Genomic DNA, 14,361 nt, shown 5'->3' with positions numbered 1-14,361 from the left:
AGCAGGAATGGGACAACACCTCACATTCCCAATGTCACACCAGTCCTTATTCATCAGAGTTCTCTGCCCTGCCAGATCGGCATAAAGAAAAAGAGTCTCCTGGTTTAATGGTGCTGTCCAGGATCAGTTGGAAACTGATGTGGCATGGAGGTCATCCAGTTTATTTTCCAATATCTGTAAAGTGGATAGCAGGATGCTATACTTCAGCTGGTGCCTATTCTTCTCCATCTTTTCCTTTATGTTTACTGATGTTTACATTTGAAAACCTCGACCTGGTTAGCTAGCAGAAGTAGCAGGAGGAGAGTTGACAAACTGGTGAGTTGATTTGATTTGATTTCCTCATCCCGATGAGTGACTCGCAGCTGCACGCCACCTCCATCCAAAGCCAACCACAAAAAGCACCATTAAAACTTGCAAAATAAACATAAGAGCATAAATTTAGCATAAATTTAGTGGTGCTGACAGACAGGCGACTGGAAGCGTCCATGTCTACGTCATAAGCACTCAGATGTTCGACAAGTGGACCTGGTGCGTAGTGGACGCTGAAAAGAGTTGTCTGAAGCAATTAATTCGCTGCCCATCACCCATACATAAATGCTGCTTGTATTTTGTACAATTATAATGCAATCCAACTTGAAAATATTATTAATGCAGCACTTGAAAATGTTTAAGTTTATATGATGACAGCAACCATGCTGTCTCCATTTGCTTATATAATGGAAGAATGTAACTTGACATTGTATGAATTTCATTTCAAGGTAAAAGTTCGAATGTTACCTGGTCCATAAATAAAGCCTTAGATGTCTGTGAAGTATTTGCACAACAAAAAGTCTTCATACACGGTGTGAAAGAGTCAGTGTTATTTAATTTACACAGAATTATCTCCACTAGAAATAGTGTGCAAACGACTTATAGTTTTTGTTCCCTTCAATATTCTCTCTCCAGCTACACTAGACGTTCCTCAGTATAAAATCTCCCGAGGTCAGGCATCGACCAGGCATCCAAGTTGAGCTTGTATGTGTTTTGTGTTATGACAGGTATCAACGCAGCATGCAGCTTCACACCTGGTACTTCAAAGATGGAATCTGAACAAAAATGTGACAGGAAAAACCCATTATTTACCGTATTCACCATGAATCACAGCCAGCAGGTGCTGTGAATTAACATTGTCCTTTGATTAAATGGACTTTACAGTAAATCCAAAGAACTGTGATCCTGTAATGACACATCCCAGAATAACACAATGTTCCTAACAGCGGAGGAGGGAGGGCAAGAAAGAGATCACGTAAAGATAAACTGGAGTGACCCTGTTCAGAGGGAGAGGTGGATGCACCGGGGGACAAATCACCTTCACCGAAACTGGTTGTCAGATTGTTTCAAGGTCCTCGGCGCGTAGTGTATGAAATGTGCACTCAAGTGTTCCAGTGAGAGAGTTGCTGGGCTGAGTGCAAAAAACACAAGTTACTCACGCCATGTTGGGGTAGAGACAGCCAGGCCATGAGCTCTCCACAATGTCCTGATTGTCTAAATAAAACTGTTGTATGTTTTCTGTTTTGATGTTGTCGTGCGACTTCATAATTTCTTGCAAAAAAATCAATAAAAACAGTCCAACTGCAGGAATGTTTGCTCCTGAGGTTGTCTTTGTTTCACTTTTTTCCATCCACATGCTAAACCGCATCATTTTGTTTTGCTGAAAGGTCTCTATAGCTACACACGCACAATGCCTAATTGGTTATGGATTGCATTTGGTGAGGCCATGAACCCAAAACAACGCACCCCTCGGCACGAGTAGCACATTAGTGGGTAGTGAGTGAGCCTGCACTGGTCACCCGCCAAAAGACAGAGAGAGTGTTTTCTTAGCTGAAGGACCTGCTGTGACATCAGCCCAGGTGACAACATGCTGATATACAGTGATGTTGTGGAGGCCAAATGTAACGCACCCCTCCAGCCCGGCACACACGCTCCTTTAATGGCCGACATCAATCCCCATGTTATCAGCAGATCTCCTCAGGCCCCCGCATATAAAGGGGGTTCTACGCACTGCAGTGCACCGTAGAGCGGCACTGGATACAATTACCAGTGATGCAATTTATTATCATACAGATTTTTATTTACTTTCTCACTCTCCATTCTCAGCTTTTCTCCATCACTCAGGGCCTGCACAGCTCTGCCAAGGTGCTGTACAGTGTCCAGATGACTCTGCACATCATAAAAAAATCTAGAAAAGCAGAGTTGTCCAAATAAAAGGAAAACATGATTTAAAAAATCCCATTCTCCCATTCACTGGCTCAGGGTTGTCCATGTTGTACATGGCTGGCAGAGATTTAAATAAGACCTGTTAGGGTTGATCACAGCAGCAGCTGATAACAAGGAAGCATACACTTTGTAGCATCCTGTGAGGCAGCCTCTGAATGAACCACCATAAGTCAAGCAACAAGAAAGGGCAAGAGCGCCCTTATTCCAGCAAAGTCAATATCAAGCTGTGTCCGAGCAGAACTTAATGACATTTAAAAGGAAAAAGCCAAACATTTGTGTCCTCCGTGTGCTTTTTGTGTGCGCGTAGGTAAGTGTGCGCAGACATTTTCGCCGCCCCTGGAATCGGATCCTTTCAGCATGATAGCAGCTGTGTCAATAGGCGATGGAGCCAAAAGTGTGGTCCTGTACGCCGAGTCCCATAGGTGCTCTGCGGTCCTCTCTCTAGTGAAATTGGCAACATCCAAAGACCATAAACACCTCCCTTACTGTACAAACAACTGAAGAAAAGGCAGTGCTGGGTGGAAACAGATGGCAGGGACGTGTTCATGTTATAAACAAGTGTTGGGAAATGATGATGTTATAGCACATTGCCTTATTTGGGATAACAGTGCACCTGCTTCAGGGGGTAATGGTTTAAGAAGTGTCCATAAAATGCCGTATCTTAAGGTCTGGTCATCGATAGATAAATCTCTCCATGTTTACAACAGTGTACCTGACATTTCTAATTTATAGGGCATTGCGATGGGCTTTTGTGTCTCATATAAATTTTCCTATCTTCTGTCTTAATGGAAAGGGCAAAGATGTTGCATAAGCAGACAAAGGGTCAAAGAGGGTGTTTCAAAGCAAAGAAAGGGGCCATGTGCTCCTACAAATTCCCAAGACCCGGTGTGCAGTTGGCCCTCTTTACTGTCAACATGTGTGAATGCCATGCTCGATAAATTTCTCTTTGAATTCCCTCACTAGAATTTATGAGACGTGCAACATGGGGTTGCAACTCTTTTGAAGCCTACACACTTGCAGCACTTGATGCCATTTACATTCTCATTTTAAGGAGGAAAAGTAAAAAAGGAGAAATAGGGAGAAGTTGGCGTGTAGCATCCTGCAGTGTAAAGCGTTTTAAATGTATTTACACTCTGTTGTGTCTCCCGGGAACTGTTTTCTACACACTAATGAGGCTGAGGAGCAAGTTTCACTCTGTTATTCCTGGCATCGATGCGCCAGTCGCAGGCATACCGCTCACACTCTCTTCTTTTTTTTCCCTCCCTTTTCCCTCTCGGTAGCCCAGCGCAAATAATAAATAAGAGGAAATACATCATCCCTTTTTCAATCCGAGAGCCAGGAGCGGGCCTGCCAAAGTTAACACAAAGCAATCTTAGGTAATGATCAGCAAATGTGTATAAAGTTTCATAGAGCATGACTTCACATAATTCTTGTTTAGATCATGTTGGCTAGCTCGGCTTCAACTGTGATGCTGCTGCTGCAGGAGAAACCATGCATCCACACACACACACACACATATGCACATGCACACAAGGTTTTCTTTCCTGAAGCTTGTTTGCATCACGCTTGAGAGCAGCACCTCTGTTTTGCAAGTGCTTGTAATTGATTTGATACAGTGTAACATTGTGGCGAGGATTAGCTACCAGTCATAAAATGTGGAATTTTAACAGAGGCTTTATTCTATTAGATACTCTTACATGTATTCATTCTGTAAAGTCGTGTCAGATTTTCCACTCGTTTACACACATCAGTGGCTCAGATACGAAACATTCTATCATGGCTCAATTGATGAAAATTATTTGTTCACTGTAAAAAAGAAAAAGCTTCATTGAGCCGTTTTAGTGCTCTACCTACAGCACAGCCAGTGTGCAGATGCAGAGCCGGGGGGTCTATGCAACAACACAGAGGAAAGAAGCGAAACACGATCCAGACATTGTTTACCCTGTTTCTGATGTAAAGGCCACTTACTGTCGTGTCCAGTGCCTAACCCTTAATTTGCTGCCCCAGCCTTTGAAGTGTGTGCATATTTCTGTTTCCTGACACTACCTTTCCCTCTCTCTCTTTCCTACGAGCCCCAGCAGTGGATATTGCAACTGGATAGGCCATGTTTCCATGTAGGGGCTCTTTTTAGGCCTGCTCTGATGATAGAAAACACAAGTGGGGAAGGGGAAAAGGAGTGCTGGGCACACAGATCCACAGAGAGGCCCCGGCCCCAGCCCCGGCCCAGACAACGCTGCAGGGGATTAGAGCACACCCTGGCAGCAGAATGGTTTCACTTAAGAATTTCAGTAATCACTTTTAGGAGTGTAATATATAGCTGACCTTCGGCAGCGCCACACGACCCCCCGCTCCCCCAGCCATTTGATCAAAGGAAGCGGCAGTGGCTGTGCAAACAGGCGCTATCAGTGGACTCCAATGGATTTACTGCCTGCTTCTTCTCTCTTGTCTCCCTTGAGTCGTGTGCTGATACACACAGAAACCCAGTTTCATCTAACAGAACCTATTTTTCTCCCAGTACTAATTTACGGGCCAGATCACGACTTGAGGGAACTTAAAGGACAAGGAGGGAGTTATGGGGGGGGGGGGGCCTCAGGGAAGGGAGAGAGTGGAGGTGCAGCCCGGGGCCCTTATTCACTGCCTGCTGACTGGTGCCGAGCAGAGCGGCTCTCATCATCATGGGAAAAGCCCAGTAGGTGCTCTCTTCTCAGCTGGAGCAGCCAAACACCATGGCCTGTGCTCCGCAACAATAACAGCAACCAGAAAAGGACAGAGGGCTGGCCCAGTAGGGTTTATATAGCGCCCTAAATCACAGGAGGCTCTGACAAAGAAGTGGGCAGAGAGGATGTGGGTATCATAGCAACTATTAATAACCCAATACATACTGGTGTGAACACAGCCGAGGTGTCTCTAAGTCTCCCTAATGCTGCACTTTAATGTTTCCTTATCTTAAATTGTGCTCATGTATTTATCAACTCTTCATACACCAGCTCATATCGCCCAAGTATGGCATTTTAATGGACTACTTTATTACTATGTGCAACATAACTTAACATTTCCACCAATTATGAACCAGCAATTACTGTAAACATTCCTCAACGAGAAGCAGACTATCAGAAAACAACAAGTTGACCTTTATGCTTTTATAGGGAAATATCTTTCAGATGGTTAAATCCCCCGGTAATTTGTAATTTGTGACTCACATTTTCTGGTCTAATTTCATGCTCTTGTTAAAATGTTTCTTAGAGTACCCGTTGTGCTCAAGCAGAAATTGTTGTTTATTCTGTCTTTGTTTAATTTAAAATGAACACACACAAAATATGATTTATATGTTGTGTTTCTATTTCGACATGAATGCCAGTAAAAGCTGCAGGAAGCTGTGGTTTGCAGAGCAGGAAGTTCCACTTGTAACCAGTTGAGGGCGTCACAGAACAGATGACAGAGGGGGGTCTATAGTATGAGGTGATACACTAGGTCATGCAAATTGCTGACTACTTATACCTCATTTAGCAAATTTCCCACAGAAGATTGGAAATGTGTATGGGGAATATGTTGCTTCAAGTGTATGTTTTATGTCCTTTGAATAATCCAGACTCCAGATATTATCCTTTTCCTCCTTGGCTGGATACATATGATTTCAATTTTCTTGACAGTTTTTCAGGTGCATATAAAAAAACATTTCATTCATAAGGAATTGAATGCCATGTGATAAAGTAGGCACAAGTTCTTTGGCTGGCATGTCAGGGAGTGTTTATGTGACTCAGCTGATGACAATGCGTGCCGTGTCATTAAATGACCGCAGGAAGTCCTGCGCTTTTATGAGCTTCTTAGACAAGCTGGGGGGGGGGAGAAAAGAAAAATGTTTCCTGATTCCAGCACGTGAGAGCAACTCACCACATGTTCCCTCTGTCCTAGAAACAACAGGGAAGGACCCAAAAAAAAAACCTATGCTAGGGCCCTAAAACATGGACTTTACCCTGATCTCCATCTGCGAGGGTCGCTGCAGGTCAGTGTGGTCCTGAGGATGTTACTATAGGTTGTAAGTTAGATGATGAAAAAGGGTGCTCAGCTCCTTTAGGTGCAAATGTACACTCATTTGAATCCAGTGTGGTAGTTATGTAACCCCTATATTTAACAAGAAGTGATGAGGAGGAAGTGGAGGTGCGGGGCATTCTTCCTGAAATATTGCTGCATACCCCTCATCAGCTGATAAGGCTCTGTGTTTGGAGAGCAAACAGGAGGAAAAGTACCTGCTATAAATGCTCTGTGGCCCTTGGACGTTAAAGTATTTTATGGTGCGACACAGCTATGGACAGACTGATAAGTCTGATACCTGAGTGCTGGCCATGTCATTACTGTAATACAGCTGGTCAATGTGATGCTAATTGGTGTTGAGTCAGTTACAGTAAGAAACAATAACTTCTTGCCTCACTGGAAAGAACTCTGGCCAGTATTCTGCAATCCTTTTTCAGTTTTATGTTGAAAGCCAGCAACTTGTGCTCAACAGTTGCTTTTGGGAAACTCTGTTGACCCTAGTGATTATTGCTAATTATGCAGAGGAGTGTGCAGCTCTCCGGGCGGGCGAATAAACTATCAGGCTTAAAGATGATTAACAATATGTCTTTTTAAATTAGCGTCAAGCTTTATAACCACTCATGCTGGAGATCTGTGATTTATAATAGTTATCATGCAGCACCATCTCTTACACACACATCCTGTTTTGACCCTCTGATTGTCCAGTAGATACGTTACGGCGAGTAGGTTGGGCTCTGTGTGTGTGCATGGCATTGGCTGTGTGAATCAGCTGAGGCTCATGTGGCTGGCCCAGCCTTGCTCCCTGCGACCCAGCGGGCTCAGCCACCAGCTGCCTAGCACCCACTACACATTCCTGCTTTATTCCCAAGCTCGCCTCCCTCAGCTACACCGGTCAAGACAAAATGTATACCAGCTGCAACATCATTAAGTAAATGGGATCCTTGCACAGTTTTTTTAAGGCAGGGTATTGAAAAGTTAGATGAATCAGTTGTGCGAAAAGCATGTGTATGTGCACACAGAAACATGAATGTGCACAGACATGAATCCAGACACTCAAATACACACACAGTAGGCTACATTAACTCAGCATGTACACTGAGCTGCTGCAGAGGCAGTACCACTTATTTTTTAGGTGCAGAGTGATGCTCTGTTGTCGATCAGTCTACCCATGTTGCCAAAACTAAATTATTCCCTTGCCAAATATCAGACTGATTGACATTTTCTACATACCTTTATGGTTCCCAGAGGATGAATTCGAATTTGGTGACCCCTTGAATTTTATTCTAGCTCCACCACAAGGTTGACATTTGCTTTTGGTATGTTTCCACAACTATTAAATGCATAGTTCCCAGAGGATGAATCCCTGTGTCTTAAATGGAAATTTCAACCAGCTCTGTGTCACTACAGTGTGGGCAGTAGTGCTTCCCTCTGTGTGGCAAATGCCCGAGCTCCCCACTCAATTGCCAGCAAAAGTCAAGGTTGTTGGAGCCATCCACCACCCCTCCCACTCAACCTACTCAGACTTTTGCCCTCTTAACTTAGGTTGTTGTCCCACCGCGTTTCCCCCTGATGCCGCCGGGTGCCATTTCATAATAAAGCCAACCAGCTTTTTCATCCTTGTCTGACACCAGAGGTCACTGCCCAAGTGCTGGTATTTGACAACTTCAGAGAGACACAGAGTTGGTCCACACTGCAGTGACGTAGAGCCATGTCCCCAGGAAGTGTGCCAGGCTTTGAAGACAATTTTTGTAGTGGCCAAACAGTGGAATTACAACTTCCTAGTCTGTCACGTGATGCCATTGGGCCCAAAAAGTCTTTTCCCTTAGACTTACATAAGGAAAGAGACAACTGTAAATCAGTGGATACATTCTATTGAGTGTCACAGCCTCCGTAAATTGATTTGTTTTACCATCAGGATTTAATCTATTCAGTGTGAAAACATTAGGAGAGTCTAGAGGAGCAGAAAGATTAAATCATTTTATCCCCATACAGGTTAAGGGAGCGCTGAACAGGAAGTACTAAGCTCAGCAGGCAGAAGTCCTTAGTGCGCTTGCTCTATGGGCCCAATGATGTGGAAGCAGTGCCAATCATGCAGGTAATTTCATACTACAGACATATGCGCCACTGAACGACTTTCATAAGAATGTGTGCGGTCCTGTCTCCATCACTTTATCCAGGTCTCTTAATACATCCATGCATAGAGCTGGTTGAAAATCGACAATTTTTCCCTTTAGGCTAATGACCAGATACTTGCTAACTAATATGCCTACGTGGGCTGTACTTTGTGTTTGTGCTAATTAGCAAGCGTTAGCATGCTAACATGTTAAACTAATATGGTTACCATGGTAAATATTAAACCTAGCCTACTAAACATTTGCATGTTAGCATTGCCATTGTGAGCATGTGGATATTAACATTTAGCAAAGCACTGCTGTGCCTAACACAGCCTAAAGAGGTAAAAACTCCAGCAATACCCATAGTATGTTACTGAAGGAATCACCCCCCTCAGACTAACTTAGAAGTAGGTGAATTTGTGCCAGAAATCCCATCTCTGAGCCTCAAACAGCCTCACAGAGACACTAGCATGGCTGGAGGCTCTTGTGTCTTTTTCATGTCTTGTTTCTTTTCTGCCTGTGTAGCCACATTACATGTCAAATTACTGCTAATAAAGAACACTGAGCTGCATTATAGGTCCACAAGGTGCTGCATAAATCAAATTTATTATTTTTTATCATCGTCACACACACACGTATTCACCCCAAAGGCTTAACCTCTAGAGTCACACACACTCACACTAGTATTTGCAAACCAAGATGCTGCACACATCCACTACAAACCATCAGACAACACACAGCCAGACATACACACCCTTCCCTCCGGACTGCCGTCACAGCACTCCAAGCACAGCTGTCAAAACTCAGGGACTTCCAACACAACAATAGTTAGATGGCTTGGGAGGGCGAGAGTAAGACAGAGAGAGGAGGGATGTTAAACTGACACTTCTGGACAACTCTGATGCTCCAGATTTGGCCTTTACAAGTTGGATCCACATTCCCTGCATCTCTTCTTTTTTCCCTCTTTCACTCCCCACTGTCACTCATGTTATTCCCCTCCTCTGTTTTAATGCTCTCTCTTTCCTCCCCTCCTTCTACCTCTCTTTTGCTCCAGGCACGGTCCACTGTTGTCTCACATCAACTCTCATAACAGCTCTGAGAAGACCTCCCTCAACCTCACGCCTCGCATGTGAGTCCACACGTCCAAGAGGAGTAATAACACTGAAATCCTCCAAATCAGGTCATGTCAAATTAAGGGAGGTATTTCAGGAGCCCACCCAAGTCTCTGAAGGGGTCAACTGAAAGCTTGCCCGAGGCCAGATTTGCATGTCAAAATACACTTGATGATTCAGACTACATCACAAAGTGGAATTGAAACTCTCTAAAAGTCTTACAGCCTCTACAACCCTGCAGATTTAGCCTGTTGGTGTTAAGTCATATGTGGACACGGGTGAGAAATCCCGTTGGCACGCAGAGATTGGCAAATCAAAATGTTTGCCTTAATTGCTGCAAGCAAGTGCTCCTTGGTTGAACGAGCTACAATAATATTTTTTCACCATTTCCATCCCAAATCCCTGGTAGGATGAAATTTAGCTCTGACAAGTTTGTATGTATTACAACTGCTGATGCCACTTGTGGACACCAAAAGCTCTGCGTTTCCTAGTGTTGATTTTAACACAAAAAAGTATTTTAGTGATGGAATCAATTTGCACACTTGAAGCTTTTGTAGCTTACCAGCTTACCGTCACCTTACCAGACCTGCCATGCACCTTTCCATGTTCTATTACCGGAGATATTGCCTATAGGAATCTATTCTGTGGCTAAAGAGATCACTTTTATCTCAGTTTCATCTCTGATAATGCTGAGACGTGTTAAACACTGATAAGGTTTGGACCTTGCTTGGACTTACAAACAATCATTTGGCAACTCGACAAGCATTCCAGGGAAGTTCACACTACCCAGTGATTTATTGCCAGGATGTGGCTGTATAGCAAGAGTGTGTAGTCTCCAGGTTGAAGTAGCTGGTGGCACGACAGGTCAGTGAGATAGCTGAGCTATGGAGCAGTCTGGGATTCATTCAAGGAAGCTCCCAAGGGCGCTGTTGACTGGAAGGAGGCGGTAAATCCCCATTTTGAGGACTTTGTTTTTGCTGATGTTGTGTAAGGAAATTTGAGCTAATCTGACTTCACACAGTTGGTCATGGTAGAGTCTATTGTGTGAGGTTTGGAAATTAGGTGGAGGATGGATGGTTGCAATTTCTATCTGTGAAGCACAGACAGAAATATGCTATTGACTCATTTTTCAAACATGAAAGCAAGTTGGATGATTTCTATGTAAAAGGGAGTTTTTTTATCAGACTAAAATGTGAGGTGTGGTAACAATAGAAAAGAATGATAGGAGTTATCTATTTATTGTAAAATCCCATAAAAAGACCAAAACCCATGTTGAATCGATTAACATGTATTGTCTGTGTATCCAAAGCTTACCATAAGGCTCCACTGATGTCCACAAACTGCACACCATGAGCCACATTTTGCCCTGGGTGACATGCTCTGTCATTATAATGAACATAGTTACTGTACTTTATTTTGAGCCAATCCTGCACACACATTAAACTACTGCACATACTCACTAGAGTATTAATCCTGAGCTGAAAATATTAACCAACAAATGTTCTCTTAACTGAATAATGTTTGCTAAAAACTATAGCGCCCAAGAAAATTATTTATTGATTTTTTTGGCCACTTGGGGGCAGCACAACAGCTTTTAACACAACAATGACATACTGTCGCCCTATAAAGTGGATATGATGAACATGTTAGCAAACAACTGCCAACTTTCAGCAGGCATGGAGGAACGGCTGCGTGCAATGCAAGTCCAAAGGCTCAGTTTTGTTCTCCACCACCTCCCAGGGGAAACATTGCATGTTTCTAAATGCTCCACTTTGTTCACCAGCTAATTGCTAACTTTGTCTGTCTGCTGTTGGGTGCTAGGAAGGTGTACAGTGGGTTTATCAGACAGCAGTGAGAGTGAACCAAAACAGTAAAATCACAAGTTATATAAAGCCAAAAAAATTAGCTGAGAGATGCTAAAATGTTTATTAGATCTGAGTGGGACCACTGAATTATTGTTATCAAAGTCCAAGGTGTTCTGAGTTCTTTGTCCAGAGAAAACTGGGCTCAATGACATTAGATATTTTATCTCTTCCCTTTACTATTAAGAACCACACACTCTTTAAGCTGGTATGCATGAGCAGGTTAAAATTTCAGACCTGTCATTGGTATTCAGAACCACTACTTCAAGCTGTTGATACAGTAGATGAAAATGTGCTAAAGCTACAGCTGCAACCATCTTATCATTCTTTTCCCCTCCACATGCTCACCTCAGTGAAATAAAACAAACATACATCCTAAACTCATCTGCATGCTCCATCTGAGCTGATGTATACAGGTCCTCAGCAGCCGAATGAGATGCCAAGCACTTCTCAAGTGCAAGGAAATGGTGCGGTTTCACAATTCCTAGATTAGGACTGAAATCTGCAGTTCCCCCCACCACTTTAAGTGGCTGTGGTGCACACACAAACCCACTGAGACCATAGAAACATACACAGTGGTTTAGTGTTGGGCTTTAGCCAAGATAAATGACTGCTTCAGGTGAAAACAAACCTTGGCCCCAGCAGATTCTTTTTTTTTTTTCCATTTGCAAGTTTTGGGGCGACTTCTCTTGTGTGTCAACTGTTTTTACACATATGCTTTGGCTCCTCCACCCTCTAACACTCCTCGGGCTTGTGAATTATTCAGAATGAGGAATTAAAGTTGAAATGGTGCTCTGCAGACACAAGTGCTTCACATGTGTTGAGGACTAAAGGTGGAACAAACGTTTCCAAATAGTTGTGACATCAAGTTTAGGAAAATAAGAGAAACAGACTGAGAATTTGTCATAAATGAAGTATGATCTTGAAAGGGGGAGAAAGACATTTTCACATATTCTGTTTTATCACACTCGTTCACTCTACAGTTGACCACGTTAAAAGTCCTGGCTGCACCGAGAGCTGCAGTAAATCCTGCACTGGGATTCTTACCTCTGATGTGACATCGAGTCATTTACCTGTGTACAGTGTCATAATCATATGTTTGTGTTTATGAGCCAGCAGTGCATATTATGAGCTATTATAACTGTGGTGCACAAGATAAGGGCCCATATACAGTAACATTTACTATGCCAGAACAGCAGAACAAGAGTACTGGATGTTTGTGCATAGAGGAAATGTTTACATGAAGATATCAGCTAAATTCCACACCTGAACCTCCACAAGGGTAAACTTTAGAATACATTTGGTACTAACTATCTCTGTAGATATTTTGTTGTGAAAACAAGGGTGCAATCATGATTAACAAGATGAAAACATCCCTTTTTTTTGTCAGTGCCTTCGAGTGATCACCTGACTCCCACCTGAAAGTTTTGTATGATCACCTGAGTCCCACCTGAGGGAAGCGGGAAAAGCCTGCAGAGGCCCCGAATGGCTTCAATTAAGAGAACAATTGCTTTAGTCACACAATTATGAGCTCAGGGTTACTAAATGCAAAAGGCCCTGAAGGAGCGCAGCTAAAGATCTCTGGCATCTCATTCAATGTGGTCCACCCACCCCCCGCTGCTCATTACTGAGACCACCAACTGGGAGCAACATTATTGAAAAGAGCAGCAACAGCACAGTGCTGCAACAGTCGTGAGTCACTCAGTTTTAACTGACAAGCAAAGGGGCTGATGTGTTGGGAAAATGAGCAACAAAGGCTACTGAATGATGAGATCAAGAAGCAGAAATACATGGCTCATCGGGGTTTTTAGTGTCTTCATTAAACTGTTGTTAGAAACTCCTAAATGAGAAATTACAAATGCATTACAATATAGCCTACTGTGTATTCCTACGTGTTGGAAGGAGTACTCGGATTCTTATCAATACCACAATGTACAATTCAAGCAAAAGTTCTACATTCACCTACTAACTTAAGTAAAATATTACCAGCAAAAAGTAGTAACAGTATGCAAATACAGAAAAAGTGTCAGTTTTGAATTACTGTATTATTATTTGATGGTTATTATCTCTGCCAGGCTGAAGCCCGGGGAGGATCATACATGTGCATGTGTGTGTTAGTGTGTGTGTAAATCTATCTGTCTGCAGCTAATCTCACAAACTACTGTAAAAATAAGCCTCATATTTTGTGTGCACATTTATGACTGTATGCTCAAGGACCTCTCGTGGTTGCAGTGATTCACTATTGGTGAAAACCTGTTTTATAAGTTTTCCAGAAACTGGCTAAAAACAACACAGCTGACTGTCTGTTGCAGATCACGTTTTGGCTTTCGTTGTGGCTCAAAAACAGACATCGATAAAAAGTATCCTCACTGCCTTGTCTCTTGTTCATTAAAAAAAAACAAGTATCCCTAAGCAACTTACTGCATACTGCAACTTTGTTCAAGTGACCACTTACTTTTGGCTAACGTTAGCTATTTATACCAGCATTTACATATGTGTGTCATTTTATGGCAGTACATTCAATTGTTGCTGGGAATTTCCACTCTAAATCCACACATTTGTTACTTATGGTGGCACTAGAGGAAAAGTCAGGGGACGCTTTAGGTATCAAACTTAATGACAGTTCATGTTGTTGAGATATTTCTATCTTGCCCAAAGTGGTGACAGGTCATGCTAAGAGGCAAAGGCTACCATGGCTAAAAAAGCTCTTGGGTAACAAATTTAGGAGAGGCTTACGCCAGATTTCCACTGGATGCGTGTCCGTTGCGGAACGGCAGTGCTGGTTATCCGCTGCGTGCTCCGCCGTCCGTCAATACCCACCGGCTGCGTTTGCTGTGCGGAGCGGTGCAGCTCCGCCAGAAGATATCTCGGTGCACTGCCATGATTAATATCTCCTCGTCCATGGTGTCAACGGAGTGAAATGACGTCTGAAAACCTCTGACCTGTTGACTTCAGGCCTGCCTCTGCCCATTATGTAGTTTTCAA

Source organism: Epinephelus moara, chromosome 6 (assembly GCF_006386435.1).
Source record: "Epinephelus moara isolate mb chromosome 6, YSFRI_EMoa_1.0, whole genome shotgun sequence".
Classification (NCBI taxonomy): Eukaryota; Metazoa; Chordata; class Actinopteri; order Perciformes; family Serranidae; genus Epinephelus; species Epinephelus moara.
This window is presented reverse-complemented; position numbering follows the sequence as displayed.